The sequence below is a fragment of the Oncorhynchus mykiss genome, chromosome 19 (assembly GCF_013265735.2).
Source record: "Oncorhynchus mykiss isolate Arlee chromosome 19, USDA_OmykA_1.1, whole genome shotgun sequence".
Lineage (NCBI taxonomy): Eukaryota > Metazoa > Chordata > Actinopteri > Salmoniformes > Salmonidae > Oncorhynchus > Oncorhynchus mykiss.
This window is the reverse complement of record NC_048583.1, coordinates 12,798,324-12,819,927: the sequence shown is the minus strand read 5'-3', so window position 1 is coordinate 12,819,927 and position 21,604 is coordinate 12,798,324.

Genomic DNA, 21,604 nt, shown 5'->3' with positions numbered 1-21,604 from the left:
GATTCATTACCCGGCAATCAGAACAAATGAGCGCTTGCTGGAAACTTCTAGAATAACGGAAGTTTTACGGTATACCTATTTGATGTTAGCATCTTGAGGTGACTAAGTTCAGCAGAAGTTCAGACTCAGTCATTCCAACTCCTTTACGTGTGTCAGTGGTCACTGTGCAAAGTGCTGACAGAGATGAAGAGGATGCTGGGAGAGTTTCTGCACCACAGCAGGTTTCTGCACAGGTCCAGATGGCTCATCGTCAGTGTTCTCTCTCTCTCTCGCTCTCTCTCTCTCTCTCACACACACACACACACACACACACACACACACACACACACACACACACACACTCTCTACCTGGCTGCCTTCAAATAGTGGGTGTGTTATGACTCACAGAGAGAGATAGACAGTGTTTGTGAGAGAGAGGAAGGGAGAGAGATGGAGAGACAAACTTAAAGTAAGAGAGAGTAATAGAGGAGGGGGAAGGTGAGGGAAGGAGAGAGAGAGAAGGGGAGAGCACCTCAGGCCACAGAGCCCTACAGTGAGATAAGAGTAGCCAAGAGCAGAGCAGCCTGGATGATGCAGTACATCTGGTGGGACATCACGCAACCACAATAGAGGAGGAGAGGAGAGAAAAAGAGGGGAAAGGAAGAAAGAAAAAAGGGGGAAGAGGAGGGAAGAGAAGAGCGAAGATGAACAGAGAAGACAAGTCTTAGTCTGGGTGCCAGTGTGTTAAGCTTACATTCCACTCCTTGTACTCCTTCATTGGCACATGACATGGACTACAAGGAGTGGAATATAAGCTAAACAGACTGGCAACCAGGCTAGACAGGCCTCCCTATAGGCTCCAAAAGACTGCAGGGGTCAGAGTGTCTGGTGATGAGCAAATGATGTCACCTGCCCACAGGGATACCGTGTATGTATTTCATAGGTCTGGTACCAAGTAATGTTCATAGTAATTACAGCAAATCTAGTGTACAGTTTCCAGGTTGTTGTATAGACTGGGTGTCTTATGTGTTAGAATAGCCATGGGTCGATTCTGTGAAAGGGCATTCTGTGCTTGGCCTTCATCCTGTAGAGGATTCCCATACTAAATTCCTTACTAAGTTATTTAAACCCCATCTTTGGGGAAATTATCCTAAAAACCAAGTCCAGCTTTGATGAGCAAAGGCCTAGACACAGACATTGATTGACATTTCAGTTTGTGTATTAATGGTTGGCCTAAATCAATGGACACTTTGGTTGCGTTTAGTTATTCATCAAACAAGATAATCCATTTAGGATATTAGTATTTTCTGATAGCATGAGAACATCATAATTTGGTAGTAATTTACATTTACACTTTTGCTTGATATTATTGACACACAACTAACCTCACCTTCATTGGCAGAGCGCTAAAGAGTCTTCTACGTAACAAATCGCTAAACTATTCCAAACCATGGAGTTGAAACTAGGAAGTCTTGAGTACTGTACAAATTATGCCAATACCATGTTAGTTTGCTGCTGGATTGATAGAATGGATTGATAGAATGAACAGAGGAATGGATTGATAGAATGAACAGAGGAATGGATTGATAGAATGAACAGAGGAATGGATTGATAGAATTAACAGAGGAATGGATTGATAGAATGAACAGAGGAATGGATTGATAGTATGAACAGAGGAATGGATTGATAGAATGAACAGAGGAATGGATTGATAGTATGAACAGAGGAATGGATTGGTAGAATGAACAGAGGAATGGATTGATAGTATGAACAGAGGAATGGATTGATAGAATGAACAGAGGAATGGATTGATAGAATGAACAGAGGAATGGATTGATAGAATGAACAGAGGAATGGATTGATAGAATGAACAGAGGAATAGATTGATAGAATGAACAGAGGAATGGATTGATAGTATGAACAGAGGAATAGATTGATAGTATGAACAGAGGAATGGATTGATAGTATGAACAGAGGAATGGATTGATAGTATGAACAGAGGAATGGATTGATAGAATGAACAGAGGAATGGATTGATAGAATGAACAGAGGAATGGATTGATAGAATGAACAGAGGAATGGATTGATAGAATGAACAGAGGAATGGATTGATAGAATGAACAGAGGATTGGATTGATAGTATGAACAGAGGAATGGATTGATAGAATGAACAGAGGAATGGATTGATAGAATGAACAGAGGAATGGATTGATAGAATGAACAGAGGAATGGATTGATAGAATGAACAGAGGAATGGATTGATAGAATGAACAGAGGAATGGATTGATAGAATGAACAGAGGAATAGATTGATAGTATGAACTGTCACACCAGCCTTCACTTTGGCTCCCCCTCCCGTCCAGCTCAGGCATTCGGCGTTCCCGGCCTTCTAGCTGCTGCCGAACCTACTGCTGGCAAACACCCTTTACTCATCAACCCCAGACTTGTCTTGTCATTATTACACACACCTGGTTCCAATCCCCACTCTATCACTGTATACGGACTCCCTCATTCATTTGTCTGTCCGTCGTTGTAAATGTTGCTTGTTTTCCTGAGAGGAATTGCTTCTACTTGTTCCTGAGTACTTTTTGCGCTTGGATTGATAGAATGAACAGAGGAATGGATCAATTATTCTGGACAAGATATGTTCTTCTATTTTGTGCTTTTATGCGCTGATTGTTTTTTTGTACATAATGTTTCCGCCATTGTGTCCTATGACCGAAAAGAGCTTCTGGACGTCAGAACAGAGTCTGCAGCACAAGACATACTGCTCACCATGAACCAGACACTCGGAAAAGAAAGAGACCAAATAGCTACCCGGACGATCTGCACTGACCATTTTTTTGTCTCATCACATACGCTGCTGCTACTGTTTACTATCTGTCACTTTATTCTTAGTTATATGTAGATATCTACCTCAATTACCTCGTACCCCTGCATATCAACTGGTACTGTTTACTATCTGTCACTTTATTCTTAGTTATATGTAGATATCTACCTCAATTACCTCGTACCCCTGCATATCAACTGGTACTGTTTACTATCTGTCACTTTATTCTTAGTTATATGTAGATATCTACCTCAATTACCTCGTACCCCTGCATATCAACTGGTACTGTTTACTATCTGTCACTTTATTCTTAGTTATATGTAGATATCTACCTCAATTACCTCATACCCCTGCATATCAACTGGTACTGTTTACTATCTGTTACTTTATTCTTAGTTATATGTAGATATCTACTTCAATCACCTCATACCCCTACATATCAACTGGTACTGTTGACTATCTGTCACTTTATTCTTAGTTATATGTAGATATCTACCTCAATTACCTCGTACCCCTGCATATAGACTGCTACTGTTTACTATCTGTCACTTTATTCTTAGTTATATGTAGATATCTACCTCAATTACCTCGTACCCCTGCATATCAACTGGTACTGTTTACTATCTGTTACATTATTCTTAGTTATCTGTTACTTTATTCTTAGTTATATGTAGATATCTACCTCAATTACCTCGTACCCCTGCATATCAACTGGTACTGTTTACTATCTGTTACATTATTCTTAGTTATATGTAGATATCTACCTCAATTACCTCGTAGCCCTGCATATAGACTGGTACTGTTTACTATCTGTTACTTTATTCTTAGTTATATGTAGATATATCTACCTCAATTACCTCATACCCCTACATATCAACTGGTACTGTTTACTATCTGTTACTTTATTCTTAGTTATATGTAGATATATCTACCTCAATTACCTCATACCCCTACATATCAACTGGTACTGTTTACTATCTGTTACATTATTCTTAGTTATATGTAGATATCTACCTCAATTACCTCGTACCCCTGCATATCAACTGGTACTGTTTACTATCTGTCACTTTATTCTTAGTTATATGTAGATATCTACCTCAATTACCTCGTACCCCTGCATATCAACTGGTACTGTTGACTATCTGTCACTTTATTCTTAGTTATATGTAGATATCTACCTCAATTACCTCGTACCCCTGCATATAGACTGCTACTGTTTACTATCTGTCACTTTATTCTTAGTTATATGTAGATATCTACCTCAATTACCTCGTACCCCTGCATATCAACTGGTACTGTTTACTATCTGTCACTTTATTCTTAGTTATATGTAGATATCTACCTCAATTACCTCGTACCCCTGCATATCAACTGGTACTGTTTACTATCGGTTACTTTATTCTTAGTTATGTGTAGATATCTACCTCAATTACCTCGTACCCCTGCATATCAACTGGTACTGTTTACTATCTGTCACTTTATTCTTAGTTATATGTAGATATCTACCTCAATTACCTCGTACCCCTGCATATCAACTGGTACTGTTTACTATCTGTCACTTTATTCTTAGTTATATGTAGATATCTACCTCAATTACCTCGTACCCCTGCATATCAACTGGTACTGTTTACTATCTGTTACTTTATTCTTAGTTATATGTAGATATCTACCTCAATTACCTCGTACCCCTGCATATCAACTGGTACTGTTTACTATGTTACTTTATTCTTAGTTATATGTAGATATCTACCTCAATTACCTCGTACCCCTACACATCAACTGGTACTGTTTACTATCTGTCACTTTATTCTTAGTTATATGTAGATATCTACCTCAATTACCTCGTACCCCTACATATCAACTGGTACTGGTACCCCGTGTATAGAGCAAGGTTATCACTACTCATTGTGTATTTATCATTACTTTTGTTATTACGTGTTTTACTTTTCCATTATTTCTCTATTTTATTTCTCTCTGCATTGTTGGGAAGGGCCCGTAAGTAAGCATTTCACAGTTAGTCTACACCTGTTGTTTACAAAGCATGTGAGTGCCTTCAAATATCCACTTAACTGACTGAGAGGAGGAGGGAGGGAGAGAAGGAGGCAAGCATCATTCCCAGGGGTGATGTAGTGCCTTCACAGGCACACAAAGCACTGGTTTGAAAGGAATCAAGGAAGGCTGAGTCTTAACCAGTTGTAGCCCCATCTTGAATGTATTTCTGCTGTTCAGACGAAGAACAGAGATCAACAAAATATGTTTAGACTAAAAATGTAAGGATCCACTTCCACTGAGTTATCTCTCTTCAAAATATTTTTTTTCCATGCAATGAAATAGAGAAAGGTCAAGCAAATCTTGGTTATTTTCTTCATTAAGAGGAGCACAAGGTCTGAACACATGTTTTAATCTGGAAGTCATGTCACATCACATCATAGGAGACCTGAGGGCACATCTTGTCGCGCATGAGGATCTGTAATCTCGGGTTAAAATGTCGGTTTTCAAAATTCGAAAGATGCTAAGACCTGCGAAATCGTGATTTGTCTAAATAACAAGTGATGAAAAAACCAAGCACCGGACCTAATCCTGCTCATTATCTCACGCATCCCGTTGTATGGATTCATGACAGATCTACGCTACCGTTTATGTTTACGTGGTCTGTCCATGAGACATTAGCTGTGACTGGCTTGATACATACATTCACTACCATCAATGTATTACTTGTATTACTGTAATCCTTGTAGTAGATGCCCCTATGTGCTGATACAATGCACCCAACATGACACCAATTCACTGTGACAGTTAACAGTGGGGTGAGTTACAAGAGGTTGATATCCAATTAATAGCGTCTCCTCAAATGTAATGAGTGGTGGTAAATTCCAGGCTCAATCTCCCTAGCACAGTTTAATTAACTGTAATTACAAAGTGCTCTGACCTTTGGAGGTTCCTGTCCTTTGGTGGTTCCTGTCCACAGAGATGGAGAGAGAGATCAAGGGAGGGAGAGATGGAGAGACAGAAAGAGATACAGAGAGAGAGGGAGATGTATAAAGAGAAGGAGAGAGAGAGATGGAGAGAAAGAGATAGATACAGAGAGAGAGAGATGAGAGAGTTTGTGTAGCGGAGGTGGACCACCTGTGTTCCATCGGCTGTCATGGCGAGGTTACCCTGTGGCTGACATCGTCATGGTGATGTTACTTTGATGTTTCCTGGTCTGACGTGTAAAAACAGTTGTTGGTCCCCAGGGCTACAGATAAGCATTTAGCCCAGGCCTAGTTAACTGTTGTCTCCTGTCTTTAGTGGCTGTGCATGTTGAGATGACATGGTACCAATCCTGACCGGTTACATGAATACAGTCATTGTTGTCTGTCAGAATACACTTAAGATCACCACAACACAGTCACAACATCCTCCCCTACAAAGAACATCTTAAAATCAAAATTATAAATATTTTTGGGGAAACTCACATTTCATATTTCAGTCATTATATAAATTATAATACGACTACAACCTTTTCACATTTCATATTTTCAATGGCTCAACAGGCCTGAAGTAATGTCTACCCTTCTTTCTCTGGTAATTTTCAGGGAAATTATCGAATCAAATCAAATCACATTTTATTTGTCACATTCACATGGTTAGCAGATGTTAATGCGAGTGTAGCGAAATGCTTGTGCTTCTAGTTCGGACAATGCAGTAATAACCAATGAGTAATCTAACCTAACAATTCCACAACTACTACCTTATACACACAAGTGTAAAGAGATAAAGAATATGTACATAAAGATATATGAATGAGTGATGGTACAGAACGGCATAGGCAAGATGCAGGAGATGGTATCGAGTACAGTATATACATATGAGATGAGTAATGTAGGGTATGTAAACATATAAAAGTGGCATTGTTTAAAGTGGCTAGTGATACATGTATTACATAAAGATGGCAAGATGCAGTAGATGGTATCGAGTATAGTATATACATATGAGAAGAGTAATGTAGGGTATGTAAACATTATATTAAGTGGCATTGTTTAAAGTGGCTAGTGATTTTTTTTTTACAGCAATTTCCATCAATTTCCATTATTGAAGTGAACTGGAGTTGAGTCAGTATGTTGGCAGCAGCCACTCAATGTTAGTGGTGGCTGTTTAACAGACTGATGGCCTTGAGATAGAAGCTGTTTTTCAGTCTCTCGGTCCCTGCTTTGATGCACCTGTACTGACCTCGCCTTCTGGATGAACAGGCAGTGGCTCGGGTGGTTGTTGTCCTTGATGATCTTTATGGCCTTCCTGTGACATCGGGTGGTGTAGGTGTCCTGGAGGGCAGGTAGTTTGCCCCCGGTGATGCGTTGTGCAGACCTCACTACCCTCTGGAGAGCCTTACGGTTGTGGGCGGAGCAGTTGCCGTACCAGGCGGTGATACAGCCCGACAGGATGCTCTCGATTGCGCATCTGAAGAAGTTTGTGAGTGCTTTTGGTGACAAGCCGAATTTCTTCAGCCTCCTGAGGTGCTGCGCCTTCTTTACAACACTGTCTGTGTGGGTGGACCAATTCAGTTTGTCCGTGATGTGTATGCCGAGGAACTTAAAACTTACTACCCTCTACTCTACTGTCCCGTCGATGTGGCTAGGGGGGTGCTCCCTCTGCTGTTTCCTGAAGTCCACGATCAACTCCTTTGTTTTGTTGACGTTGAGTCTGAGGTTATTTTCCTGACACCACACTCCGAGGGCCCTCACCTCCTCCCTGTAGGCCGTCTCGTTGTTGTTGGTAATCAAGCCTACCACTGTAGTGTTGTCTGCAAACTTGATGATTGAGTTGGAGGCGTGGATGGCCATGCAGTCATGTGTGAACAGGGAGTACAGGAGAGGGCTCAGAACGCACCCTTGTGGGGCCCCAGTGTTGAGGATCAGCGGGGTGGAGATGTTGTTACCTACCATCCAAATGTTTTAGCATTCAATAATGAAAGTCTGAGGCAGCTGGGCTGATCTTATCAGTGACAGGAGCGTCCCTATGCAGCTGAGGCCTCCAGTATACCCTCTCCTCCTCCTTCTCTCTCTCGCCCTCACTCTCTTGCTCTCTCTCGCTCTCTCTCGCTCTCTCTTTCTTTCTCTCGCTCTCTCTCTTTTTCTCTCGCTCTCTCTCTCATCCTGTGTTGTTTTAGTTCTCTCTCTTTCTTTCTCTCTTTCTCTTTCTCTCTCTCACTCTCCTGAGGTAAAGTTCCTCTCTCTCTCTCGTCCCTCGCTCCACGCTGTACTAAAGCCCCTTTGACTCTGAGTGTGGGGAAAAGATGAAAGATCTCATCGGCTCTGACAAAGATGGAGTGACTCTTCTCTCTGTTGGCCCATCCGTGGTGTGCTGGTGTGCACCCTGTCACAGAATGTTATCCTCCATGTCTCAAGAACTCTCTTGACTCCTGTTTGTTCAGACTCTGAGTCTTTTTCCCCTGCTGTTAGCTTCCAGTACCAGTTGACCAACACAGTGGGGAAGAGCGGAACAACGTTTCGCTCATAGACATTGAACTAGAATGAGTTTAGCCAGTGTTAGAGTGGATAGACCTAACTTCAGTTCTCGTCCGCACTTAAAATACATCCGAAGACTTACCATGCTCTTCATTGGTTAATCTTTTTTTTTTTTTTGTGCTATCATATTTACATCCGTAGCGTCAAGCTAAAAGTGTTATTATATTTTCACCAGGACTTGTTACTGTGTCACAAAAGACTACTACAGTATTTCTTAGTTAATTACATCTCAAGGTTTGCCTAATAAGTCTCCCAATGGACCATCCATGAGGCTGTATCCACCCATACATTAAATACAGGCTGTGCCTTCAGGAGCAAGACCTCCCTTTAGAGAAGACTGCACGTGCATTCACTAGACAGGTGTTGTCTTATTCCCCCATACTGTAATCAGGTCATGACATCTTATTTTGTTGTGTGTGTGTGTGCGTGTGCGTGTGTGTGTGCGTGTGTGTGTGCGTGTGTGTGCGTGTGTGTGCGTGTGTGTGCGTGTGTGTGTGTGTGTTATGAGGGGTGTTCATTCAATTGCCAGTAAGTGATAATACAAATCAAAGCAATCACAGGTGTAATTGAATTCGTAGTGTTGCAACCCTTCTGCATCCGTAATAGGTTTCTCTCTCTGTGGTGCTAAATTAAAGTCAAAGTGCTCGACTCCTGTGAAGGAGGTGAGTGATTAGGTCTCGCCGGCACGACTGAGACAAATGACTTCAGAGCTATGAGTCTCTGTGAAATAAAGAGAATCCTCAGCAGACTGGAATGTCAAACGAGTCCTGAGAAAGAGAGGAAGGAGAGAAAGGAGGAAGGAGGGAGGGAAGTAAAGGCCCGCTCCAGGAGCCCTCAATGAGTCCTGAGGAAAGAAGGAGGGAAAGAAGGAGGGGGGAAAAGGAGGGAGAGAAGGATGGAAAGAAAGAGAGAAAGGGGAAAGCAGAGACCAGTGCTCTGTGTACTGGTCTGCTAGCCTGATGTATGTTGAGTTGAGTCTTAGCTCCAGAGCTGCAATCTCTCTGGAGCAGAGAGGGAGATGATGGCTGTGACCTCTGTGACCTCTGCATGCCTCAGTGAGAGGCTCTGTCATTACCTCTGGAACTAATCAGTAGGGGAGCCGCCGTCTACACTGATCTCCCAGGGTGCAATGCTCCATTGAGGGAGGCAGCTCTAATTAAGTTTAATAAGGAGGGCCACCCGGCCCTCACTTGGACAAGACAGTACAGGGAGCAGACAGCTTCACAACACCTAGACAAGACAGTACATGGAGCAGACAGCTTCACAACACCTAGACAAGACAGTACAGGGAGCAGACAGCATCACAACACCTGGACAAGACAGTACATGGAGCAGTCAGCTTCACAACACCTGGACAAGACAGTACAGGGAGCAGACAGCTTCACAACACCTAGACAAGACAGTACAGGTAGCAGACAGCTTCACAACACCTCTCCTCACCTAGACAAGAGCCTCACAGCTACACATCACCACTCCTCATCTAGACAAGAGCCTCACAGCTACACAACACCTCTCCTCACCTAGACAAGAGCCTCACAGCTACACAACACCTCTCCTCACCTAGACAAGAGCCTCACAGCTACACATCACCACTCCTCATCTAGACAAGAGCCTCACAGCAACACAACACCTCACCCCACCTAGACAAGAGCCTCACGGCTACACAACCTCTCCCAATACTTCCTGTTGCCCCAGGCTAAACCAGGAGGAAGAACACTTACCTGAGAGGCAGATTTAACAAACGGCACAAAGCAGACACTCACGCACAAACTCTGACACCAGCCAGTTATCTCTGTGTAACGTTAGTGACTGAAATTATTCCTCTGTATCTTTCTGTTCAGTGTGAATGGGATTTTGAATGGTCTTTCTTCCCTATATTCAGTGGCCACTCAGTTACCTCAGCCCTTGCCTGACTTCCCACATCCTAATATAGATGTCGTTTTATTCCCTGGTTCTACCGATGTCAACTATATAATACCTCTGAGGCGTCCTTCCTCAAGAAGAAGCAATTGAAATTCAATAGATTTGCCATCGCAAAAAAAGGTGGAACTTAGCATGTAATTCAAAAGATGCCCAAGGGGACTACTGTCACTGAGAGAGAGAGAGAGAGATGGTGGCAGACATTTTAGTTATTCATTTCTTTCTGCCGTATAACATGGTTTCACCCTCAAAACCACGAGATTGTTCGAGAACTCATTTGTACCTGTCAGGGATATGAAAGCAGGTAGCCCACATCAGTAAATCCAGCGTTTAATATGTTGTTTTCTGTGAGAGATTTCAGCTTAATGAGGGGTGGATATTGACTGAGTGTATAAAACATTAGGAACAGCTTATGTTCCACACCATGTTTTGCCCTCAGAACAGCCTCAATTTGTCGGGGCATGGGCTTGACAAGGTGTCTAAAGCATTCTACAGGGATGCTGGGCTATGTTGACTCCACTCCTTCCCGCAGTTGGCTGGATGTCATGTTGGCTGGATGTCCTTTATGTGGTGGACCATTCTTAATATACACGGGAAACGGTTGAGCGTGTAAAACCCAGCAGCGTTGCAGATCTTGACACACTCAAACCGGTGCGCCTGTCACCTACTACCATACCCCGTTCAAAGGCGCTTAAATATTTTGTCTTGATCCTACACCCCCTGAATGGCGCACATACACAATCCATGTCTCAAGGCTTAAAAATCCTTCTTTAACCTGTCTCCTCCCCTTCATCTATACTGATTGAAGTGGATTTAACAAGTGGCATCAATAAGGGATCAAACCTTTCACCTGGATTCACCTGGTCAGTCTGTGTCATGGAAAGCAGGTGTTCCTAATGTTTTGTACACTCAGTGTATGTACAATTTTACAAAGCTCTCTGCCTAGGATACCTTTCAGCTCCTTGGCAACCATGGAATAATATCTGGCGATGACTGATTTTTCCCACAACAACAACCAGCCACTCTATGTATGTTTGTAGTTATTGTGTCTCTCTCTCTCTCTGGGGGCCAATATACAGGAAGTGTAAATTGGGTTATTCGAAGGCTGGATGAGAATGATCTGTTCCTAACGTTTTGTACACTCAGTGGATTTAAGTCGACATGTGTTTCTATGCTAATATATTACGTTCAACGTAGAGTAACGCTTTCGTATCTGCCATACAGCCAACATAAAAACGCTTTGAGAAGTTGGCATCCTGTATTCAGCAACTGTCATTTACCCGTTATTCATTCATTCATTCCACCATCTTATATACAAAGACAAACTTGTCACAGGAATGCTAAGTTAGTACTAGGTTATTGCCAGGTTATGACTAGGTTATCGCTGGACACGCCTGCTGTAAAAGGCCAGGAGATGAACAAGGTGAGCAGTCTCCCACATGTTTTCCTCGAGTCGTCTGAGATGGCAATGTCTACAACCCATGTCTTTTACTAGCTCCTAATGTAGCCTCGCTAACAATGTGAGCTGTCTTTTTTAATGCCTCCGTCAAAAATGCTGACTGTCCGAAATTGTGAATCGAGCCTCTGGTCAGAACTGAAACAGCAGTTACAAATCTTACAGGGGTTGACACACGATATTAGCACAATACAATAAGACTAGCAGACCATATAAAGTCTCACCGTAACAGGTTTATCGAAAGATATGGCCTATTCCAGTGATACTATCATCAGCGACACCAATACCTGGTGAGGGGAGATGTGGCTACAGTATGCAAGTCATTCACATTGCTTTTACGTTTGAGTCATTTATCTTATCCAGAACGTGAATAACGTAATACAGTGCATTCATCTATAGTAGGTTGGACTACCACATATCCTCATGAGGATTTAGTGCAGTGTATCAAATCACATTAAAGTTTATTTGTCACGTGCGCCGAATACAACAGGTATTACAGTGAAATGCTTACTTACTGGCTCTAACCAACAGTGCAAAAAAGGTATTAGGTGAACAATGGGTAAGTAAAGAAATAAAAACAACAGTGAAAAATAACAGTAGCGAGGCTATATACAGTCGAGAGGCTATATACAGTCGCGAGGCTATATACAGACACCGGTTAGTCGGGCTGATTGAGGTAGTATGTACATGTAGATATGGTTAAAGTGACAATGCATATATGATGAACAGAGAGTAGCAGTAGCGTAAAAGAGGGGTTGGCGGGTGGTGGGTGGCGGGACACATTGCAGATAGCCCGGTTAGCCATGTGCGGGAGCACTGGTTGGTCGGCCCAATTGAGGTAGTATGTTCATGTAGATATGGTTAAAGTGACTATACATATATGATAAACAGAGAGTAGCAGTTGCGTTAAAGAGGGTTGGGGGGGGGGCACACAATGCAAATAGTCCGGGTAGCCATTTGATTACCTGTTCAGGAGTCTTATGTCTTGGGGGTAAAAACTGTTGAGAAGCCTTTTTGTGCTCTATGATATTACATTACTGCACTGTCGGAGGTAGAAACATAAGCGTTTCTCTGCACCTGCGATAACATCTGCAAATCTGTGCACGTGACCAATAAACGTTGGTTTTGATTTGATGATGCCGTCCAGTTATAATTGCCTATGGGTTTTAACGTACTTAAGGTGACCATTAAAGTTTAAATGAAAGTCATTCAGTCAAGTCTCTGGGCCTACACTGTTCTCTGGCTGTTTCATGGCTGAATATAAAAGTGGATCAAATCACTGTAACTAACGAAGTGGCAGAGACAGTAAATGAGGAGAGCATATAAACACATGAATGAGAAACGTCTACTCAACAAGCAGTCAGATACAGGAATACAAGGCACTGCAGCAATTTAATTTAACTCCAATTCCAATTACTTATTCAGCATTTATTCATTAATATCCTGCTCGTGATGTTCCAGTTCTGGAACCCCATTTAAAATAAGAACTTCATAGTATCTGAATATATGAATATAGGTAATATATGAACCTCATAATTCTCGAAATAGTTGAATATTAATATCCACTTCATTATCATTTTAATCAGATTTCTTCACATCGTTGCCTCAGGATTTAACGTCTGAGCATTTGACCTTGTCTTGTGCTAAACGTCTGTCCTTTAAATCAAACTCTCTAGCAACAGTTCGACTTGAAGGATTTCAACTGTGGGTCTTATATTTCATGTCAAACCATGGATGGATGAAACATTATTTCTATACCCAGGCTGTAACTCTTGCAGTCTGAGTGAATGGCATTTATTGTCTCAAATCTGCCCTCATCACCTTGAAGCAGCCCTTTGTCCATATTTGATTACATGCTGCAGCATGAAGGCGTTCAGGCTTTGAAGTTTAACAGCATTGTGTGTGTGTGTGTGAGAGAGAGAGAGAGAGAGAGAGAGAGAGAGAGAGAGAGAGAGAGAGAGAGAGAGAGAGAGAGAGAGAGAGAGAGAGAGAGAGAGAGAGAGAGAGAGAGAGAGAGAGAGAGAGAGAGAGAGAGAGAGAGAGAGAGAGAGAGAGAGAGAGAGAGAGAGAGAGAGAGAGAGAGAGAGAGAGATTGAAGCCGCGCGTCTGTCGTGGTAAAAACCAGAGGGGGGATATATATTAGATTAGATCTATTACTGACGTGAGTTATTTTCACAGGCTCTGCAGGGCCGTATAGTCTACTCTCCCTTGTCACAGTTCTTGCAGGCTGCTGCTGGATCGATCCACAGCTTACATCTCTGGTGGTCAACTTGACACTCAAATGGTCAATAGGACTCAGCATGCATGCTAACATGCTAAAAGTATAGCGACATTTAACATCATTAGTGGTATTTAACAACCGATTGGTGACCATTTGGAAAGCGTCAATCTACATGAATTACTGCTCTGCTTTCTAAAACTATTTAAACGGGAAACATTTGGAATGATAATGTGCCAGCCATGGAAATAGAATGACTATTAGAATAGTATAGAGTGGATGGGTAAAATCAATATGGCCGCTGGTCCATCACAGAACATTGACTAGTAATTATGTTTCTATATTCATCTAATCATCTAATTTCAAACACATTCATGTCATAAACCAGATGCTACAATTAAGTGAAATACATGACTGTTGTCATCCAATCCATGATCATCTTGCCGTAAACAAACATCCTTAGGTAAACACTTTACCCAGTTGTTTATGGATAAATGCACCGCTCATCCGGTGTATTGTAATGTATCATTAGCCCCAGGGAGGGCATTCAGCTCATTGTGTTGTAATTCGATTACACGTCCCATAAACAGGACATGAAAACATTTGCTTTGTTTCCCAGTGCGTGACTCATTTGTGGAGTTTGAGTCGAGGTGACATTTCTGTGATGGGGAAAAGCTAAGCCTGGCTGTTTAAGGCAGCCTTCCCTTACGATTCATCCATAGTCAACCCTGACTGACTTGCCCTTTTCAAGTTGTCTATTTCATAGACATTGACTTACATTTATTGACATGTTTGTTTGCAACTCCAAATCAAGTCCCTCAGTATCCATGGATCCATGATGGCAGTCAAATCATTGGTTAACAATGATGCTGATGCTGTGGCACCAAATGTGTAGGCAGAAGGGTCATGCTCATAAGGGTTACAGGGGCATGTGCCCCCTCAGATTTTCCATGTTTAAAAACTACAATGAAAAAAAAAATATATATATATATATATATATTATTTTTCTCTGTCGTACTACTAGTCACCTAGACATTTTATGAAGTTTGCTTTAGCTAGTCGAGAAAAGTTGCCAATCTCCCAAACTCATAACTAGCTCCCAAAAAGCCATTTCAGGCTATCAATCAAGTCCGATTAGCTGGCTTGTTTAAATATCTTAGCTGGCATGCCTGCTGGCAAGGTTGGTAGACTTTAGAAAAGTAAGCAATTACTAAATGTACTGAATAAGACTCACTTTCCTTTAAATATTGAACCTAGGTTTTAGCAGAGATGCAGAAAATAATATTTAGTTTCTTTAAAAAAAGAACCACCAGTCAGGAGGATACAGACAGCTCAAGAGGTATGCTTAGAAATGCAGAAAAATAGGCCTATTTTATTGCTCTAAATTGCAGGAAAACGCTGTTTTTGTACTTTGTGCTCCCTCAGATTTTTGGGGTACTCTCCCCTAAGTGGGGTACTCTCCCCAAAGTGGGGTACTCTCCCCTAAGTGGGGTACTCTCCCCTAAGTGGGGTACTCTCCCCTAAGTGTAGGTCCTTTTAATTGTGCATTTACAGGGAAATCAAGGACATGAACAATATGACCAGACTCATTCAGATACAATACAATGCTAAAATAGCAAAACAAAAAATGACAGACAAATCCAAAGAACAAAGTCTGTTTCTTTAACCTGAGCTGGATGTGGACTCATGCTGAACGCTCATTAATTCAGCAAGAGGGATTAGGGAGAATTCATTTAGTTATTAGAGGTTGTCTTCGTTTTTTCCCCCCTGACAAACTACTCACAATTAAACTCAATTAAAGGACTAGACACTTCGACCACACACTTTGGCTTACAGACTGATAAAGAGCATTGTGAAACTACAAAACCTCTGCATATTCCGACTTCTAATGTCATTGGTATCTAAATCAGTTCACCTTTACCAATGGCACATTTCCGATAATTATAATTATACTGATCCCCAACATCATTAGCAGCACGGCTTCCATGGGTCAATTTATGTCTGGCATTAAACAGACGTGGCCATTGTCAAATTCAGGATGGATGAATTAATATATATCTTAATGTGGCCTTATCATTCTGGGTAGAGATAGAGAGCATTTCAGATTCACATTAATTGGAAATTAAAACCAAGAGACTATAATGACCTTCTTTCACTCACTCTCTCTCCTCCACAACTGAAGGTGAGTAGAACCCAGCTAACAGAGCAACAGATACTCAAAATATGAACGTTAAGGTTCGGCTCAATAACATTTCATTATCTGGATTCATCATGTTTGACAAAAAAAAAATAAGACCGACTTCTCCCTGAAAACACCACCTCATTAGACCGACTTCTCCCTTAAAACACCACCTCATTAGACCGAATTCTCCCTTAAAACACCACCTCATTAGACCGACTTCTCCCTTAAAACACCACCTCAATAGACCGACTTCTCCCTGAAAACACCACCTGATTAGACCGACTTCTCCATTAAAGCACCACCTCATTAGACCGACTCCTCCCTTAAAACACCACCTCATTAGACCGTCTCCTCCCTTAAAACACCACCTCATTAGACCGACTTCTCCCTTAAAACACCACCTCATTAGACCGACTTCTCCCTTAAAACACCACCTCATTAGACCGACTTCTCCCTTAAAACACCACCTCATTAGACCGACTTCTCCCTTAAAACACCACCTCATTAGACCGACTTCTCCCTTAAAACACCATCTCATTAGACCGACTTCTCCCTTAAAACACCACCTCATTTGAGCGACTTATCCCTTAAAACACCATGTCATTAGACCGACTTCTCCCTTAAAACACCACCTCATTTGACCGACTCCTCCCTTAAAACACCACCTCATTAGAAGGACTTCTCCCTTAACACCACCACATTAGAGGGACTTCTCCCTTAAAACACCACCTCATTAGACTGACTTCTCCCTTAAAACACCACCTCATTAGACCGACTTCTCCCTTAAAACCCCACCTCATTAGCCCGACTTCTCCCTTAAAACACCACCTCATTAGACCGACCTCTTCCTCCTATTCCAGTCAGGTCAGATATATCTACTGACAATGAAAAAATGTTTTTTACTCTTGACTGTTGCCTTCACTGTTTTTCCTCAAGAGGATAGAGTCGAGCATGTTCCCTCCCTCCACCTTATGTCTACTGCCTCACCGGTTGCATCTGTCCCATACAGAATATGTCCAATAACAAACTAATCTAAACAGGTGTTGTTATACTAATCAGTCTGACAATAGGTCAAACAGGAAATAGCTAGAGGGTATGATAGACATCAGGGTCTGAGATACATGACCTTTTACTGACCTATAGAGACAGGGTCGCGTCCCCCTGGGCCAGATATCACTACAGTATATCAGAAGAATGACAGCAAAGCAGGTCTGAGAGAGGTGAACCCTGTCATGTTATTGTTGTCTCCTCCATCAACTCTCGATCTCTGCATTGGTTGCCCATGATAAATAATGCTATCACTCTAGAGTATAGACCATCATTCTGGCATTCTGAACATGTTGTCTTCTGAACTATACAGCCATTCCATTGTCCGACGCTGGCATACAGAGCTTGCTGAACCTCTCACACCTTGTGAAGTATTTGATGGTATTCCAATAACCCAATAACAATTTGGTGAGGTAATTTTAGCTATATTGATTAAAATAAAAAATAAACTCAAATCAAAGCTAGGAAATGTCCTTTTGATTAATTCTCCTTTACTAGGCATTCTTCTCATAGATTCTTGTTTCTAGAGGGACTCGTAACAGCAGCCCACAGTGGTGCTTTGAGGGACAGGGACAGTCATTCTGAAGTAGGGCAGACAGAGACAGGGAGCCAGCCTGTAGTGACATCCTATTGTCTCTCCATATTGGCTTTTCATTAAACGCATAATACACAAGGCACCCTGCGGGCCAGTGGGGCTGTTTCTAGTGATGAGGATGTTTACTTTTAATATCTAGGCTACTTCTCAAATGCCACCCTATTCACTATATAGTGCACTACTTTTAACGAGAGCCCTACTAGTGCACTACTTCTGACACAGCCCTACTCTCTGGCACTATGCCGCAGGGCACTATAACAATTTCCCCAACTTCACAGGCGCAATTAGCCACAATATTATTTTGCCGTAAACAATACCCTCTGTGTGTGGCAGACACCTCCATGACATAATATTGGGGACAGGGGGCTGTGAGATAACCGTGCAAAGCATCTCAATTCATTGTCCGTAAATATTCCAGAGGATGAATGCTTTTTGGAGCATGGAAACTGAGTCTTTTTTGACCATACTTTGTGTGGATGTTTAGACTAGGATATTTTTAATTGACTGGATTTTAATGGGAGACTTACTTTGCAAAGTTACAGTACAATTTATCTTCAATGGAAAAGGACACTCCAATAGACTGCAACCCCTGCCAGCCCAATAGTTAGATGCCTTACTATGTTCTATCATTTGCAAGGTAAAACAAGGATCATACTGTATATGATATGTATTTTCGTGTGGTTGTATGAAAATATCGACCACCTACGGCCCTCTTAGTCCGACATGGACTAACCAGCTATAGCTCAGTGTTAATCATCTCAGTGCCTGTGAACCATACAGCTCTTGAAACTCATAAATGATCAAACGCCATTTATCACAGTTAATTTATCACTGAATCAAATGGTAATGGCCTTTTCTCTCTCTCTCTCCGTCAGAGATACTACGTAGTGCAATCAAGCGGGTATTAAACACTTTTCACCTTGGAAGAAGGGGAGATAATAAATTGCTCCCCTTCACAATATTCCCAATATTTTTTCGCTCAGTTAAATTGCCTTTAGATGGGTTTGCTGTTGCCCGTCACATCAAATATGCTCTTGTCAATGACTTGATGGATATGCAATTCTCTACTAATTACAATGTGGAGGGGTGGTGTGTGTGTGTGCTTGTGTGTGTTTGCGTCCGTCTCATCCAGGCACTAGATGAAGGACTAAGTCATTTTCATAAAGTATATTTAGATGTGTGTGTGTGGGGGGGGGGACTACATTATATATGGATGAATGTGTGAGTGTGTGCGTGCATGCGTGCATGTCCCTCAAGATTAAGTGAGTGATTTTCACAAAGAATTTTCAGATGCGTGTGGGGGGGGACTAGATAAGATCTATATGAGACTGGGAACAGGTGAGCCCCGTTATGAGACAGATGGTTTATCTCATTAGAGAGCCTATTGAGTAGCGAAGGCCAAAATACGATGGAACAATCTCCACAGAACCTAGGGGATAAACCACCTGTGCCATTATTCATGAAGCGTCTCAGAGTAGGAGTGCTGATCCAGGATCAGGTCCTCCCAATCTTATCCAGAACTCCTACTGTGAGGCACTTTGTGGATATTGGATTGGCCCTCACCTACCATCTAAAGTAGGAGGCAAATATAATGGAAACTCCCTATACGAAGCTTCATTATAGAGGTTGAATGGAGATCTACTGCAGTATGGATCTGGCTGTCAATTAATGCCGTATTGATTACAAACTCTGGGTTTATCATTAGGCGATTAGTCCACTGTACAATACATTGACAAAGATATGGATCTATATGTCAGCATTATATTATACTTCATGACAGTAATCCAACGTCATATGCACATACAGTGTCGTCTTATAGTGATCACATCCGTGCCAGACAATTTGATCACGCCCAGTAGAGTGCCCTCTATAGGCCTGTGCACAGTATATCATCTATATGATGTTTATGTGGGTGGTAATCTCATTGCGATGGGCCATGAATTGTCCCTGGCATGTTCAACTATCCCTCAGCACAGAGATGGATGAGTTACGGCTGTTTAAACTGGCAGCTCTGACTGACTGACTGACTCCTCCACTCTGGCGATTGTTATTCAAGGAGAGAAAAGCCTCTTATGTTTTATGGCTCTCTTCTCCTCCGCGGCGCCGGCCCGCAGGTTTATGGTATTTAAAACCCACCGCACAAGGTGATATTTGTCATTGCCGAAACATAACGGTGGTGACCGGTGTGTACCGGGGGTGACATTAGATTACGGGTCTGACAATCTTTCCTTATAAAGGATGCAGAGGTTGGACTATGGGTTACAAGAGTATGTTTTATGTTTTTTTTATGTTTTAATTTAATTATATAAACAGCAGTAACTAAATGAGCTTCTGATGCTTGAGAATATAACCATCCTTGGTTCTGTAGTAGGAATGAGGCCAGGGTTGGGGTCAATGCCATTTCAGCCCGGTCAATTGGTACTTTTATTGAATTGGAATTTCAATTCATCTCTCTGAATTGACTGAACTGAAATGGAATGAACCTTGGTAGAGACACTTGACTGACCAAGCCTCTCTCACTATCCAGAGCGCGTACACATGTCACGTTACTGTGGCGACTTTTGAGCAAGAATGGAGTGGTACAAAATGTCTGGCTGCACCCAGCTTTCCAAACACTTAGATACAGTATTACGCTAATGTAAAAAATAGAATCTTCACGTTTTACTAAATAATACATAGTGTATAGACTGTCCTACTACTTGTGGTTAAAAGCAACCGGCCAGCAATAGAGTAATTGATCCTTGATGCTCATTGGGTAATTGTGACTGACTGTGCTTTATTAAATGTGATTCCAGGCCTACAGGATCTGTTACTGTAATAGGAGAATAGAATCTGGCAGAGATGAATGTGGGCTTTGTTTTGATCAATACAGTTTCTCTGCTGGATGGCCAGATTGATCACGAGGACAGAGAGAGAGAGAGAATGCTCAGACATAGGGTCCCAAATGGCACCATGTTCCCTGAGTAGTGCACCACCTTCAACCGGGGCCCATATGGGTCTAGCTAAAAGCAATGCACTACATGCAATAGGGTTCCGTTGTGGACACAGCCAGGGACAACTGAGCTGGGTCAGATCTAATTCAGTATAAGTTGTGACTGTTGAGAGTGGATTCAGTGTGATGGTTGGCTGCAGTGCTGTCTGTGTATGCTCTGGTGATTGCGGGGGAATTGTGATGCGTGTGAAAAGATCTAGCTGCCACTACTGACAGTATCACCCACAGAGAACTGTTGAACACAACGGAGAGTGAACAGACCGTTTTTCACTGAGCGTGTGTGTATGTGTGTGCTCATACGTGCACGCTTTTATGTGTTTCTATATATGTGTGTGTGTGTGTGTGTGTGTGTGTGTGTGTGTGTGTGTGTGTGTGTGTGTGTGTGTGTGTGTGTGTGTGTGTGTGTGTGTGTGTGTGTGTGTGTGTGTCAGTATTTGTGGGCTGTGCGACTTGAGTCCCACAAATTGTTTTGAGCGGAAAACTCTGTCAACGCTTCATGCTTTTTTCCAGTGTAACGTTAACAGCCACTCTCTGTAGCCACTGGCTGGTCCACTGGTCCTCAGCCACAGAAGTGAAGATTTACCGGCTTGTTGTCTCAGTCTCTGCACTTCCCTCTGCTGCAGCAACGGCCAGTGATGTGGAATCCGCTCAGACGAGATCAGAGGAGAGAAATGCCCAGATATACAACTCCCATATTTCAAAGAATCCTGCCCTGATGTAGTTATGCTGGGGAGATGTGTCCAGCATACCAAATGTGTGAGTTTAAAGGCAGAGACAGCCTCACATTTGAAACCAAACCGGCATCGTTCATCAAGTTTGAGATAGAAGTAAAAGCAAGACATATTAGCGCTTTAATGTACCAATAAAATATTACATTTA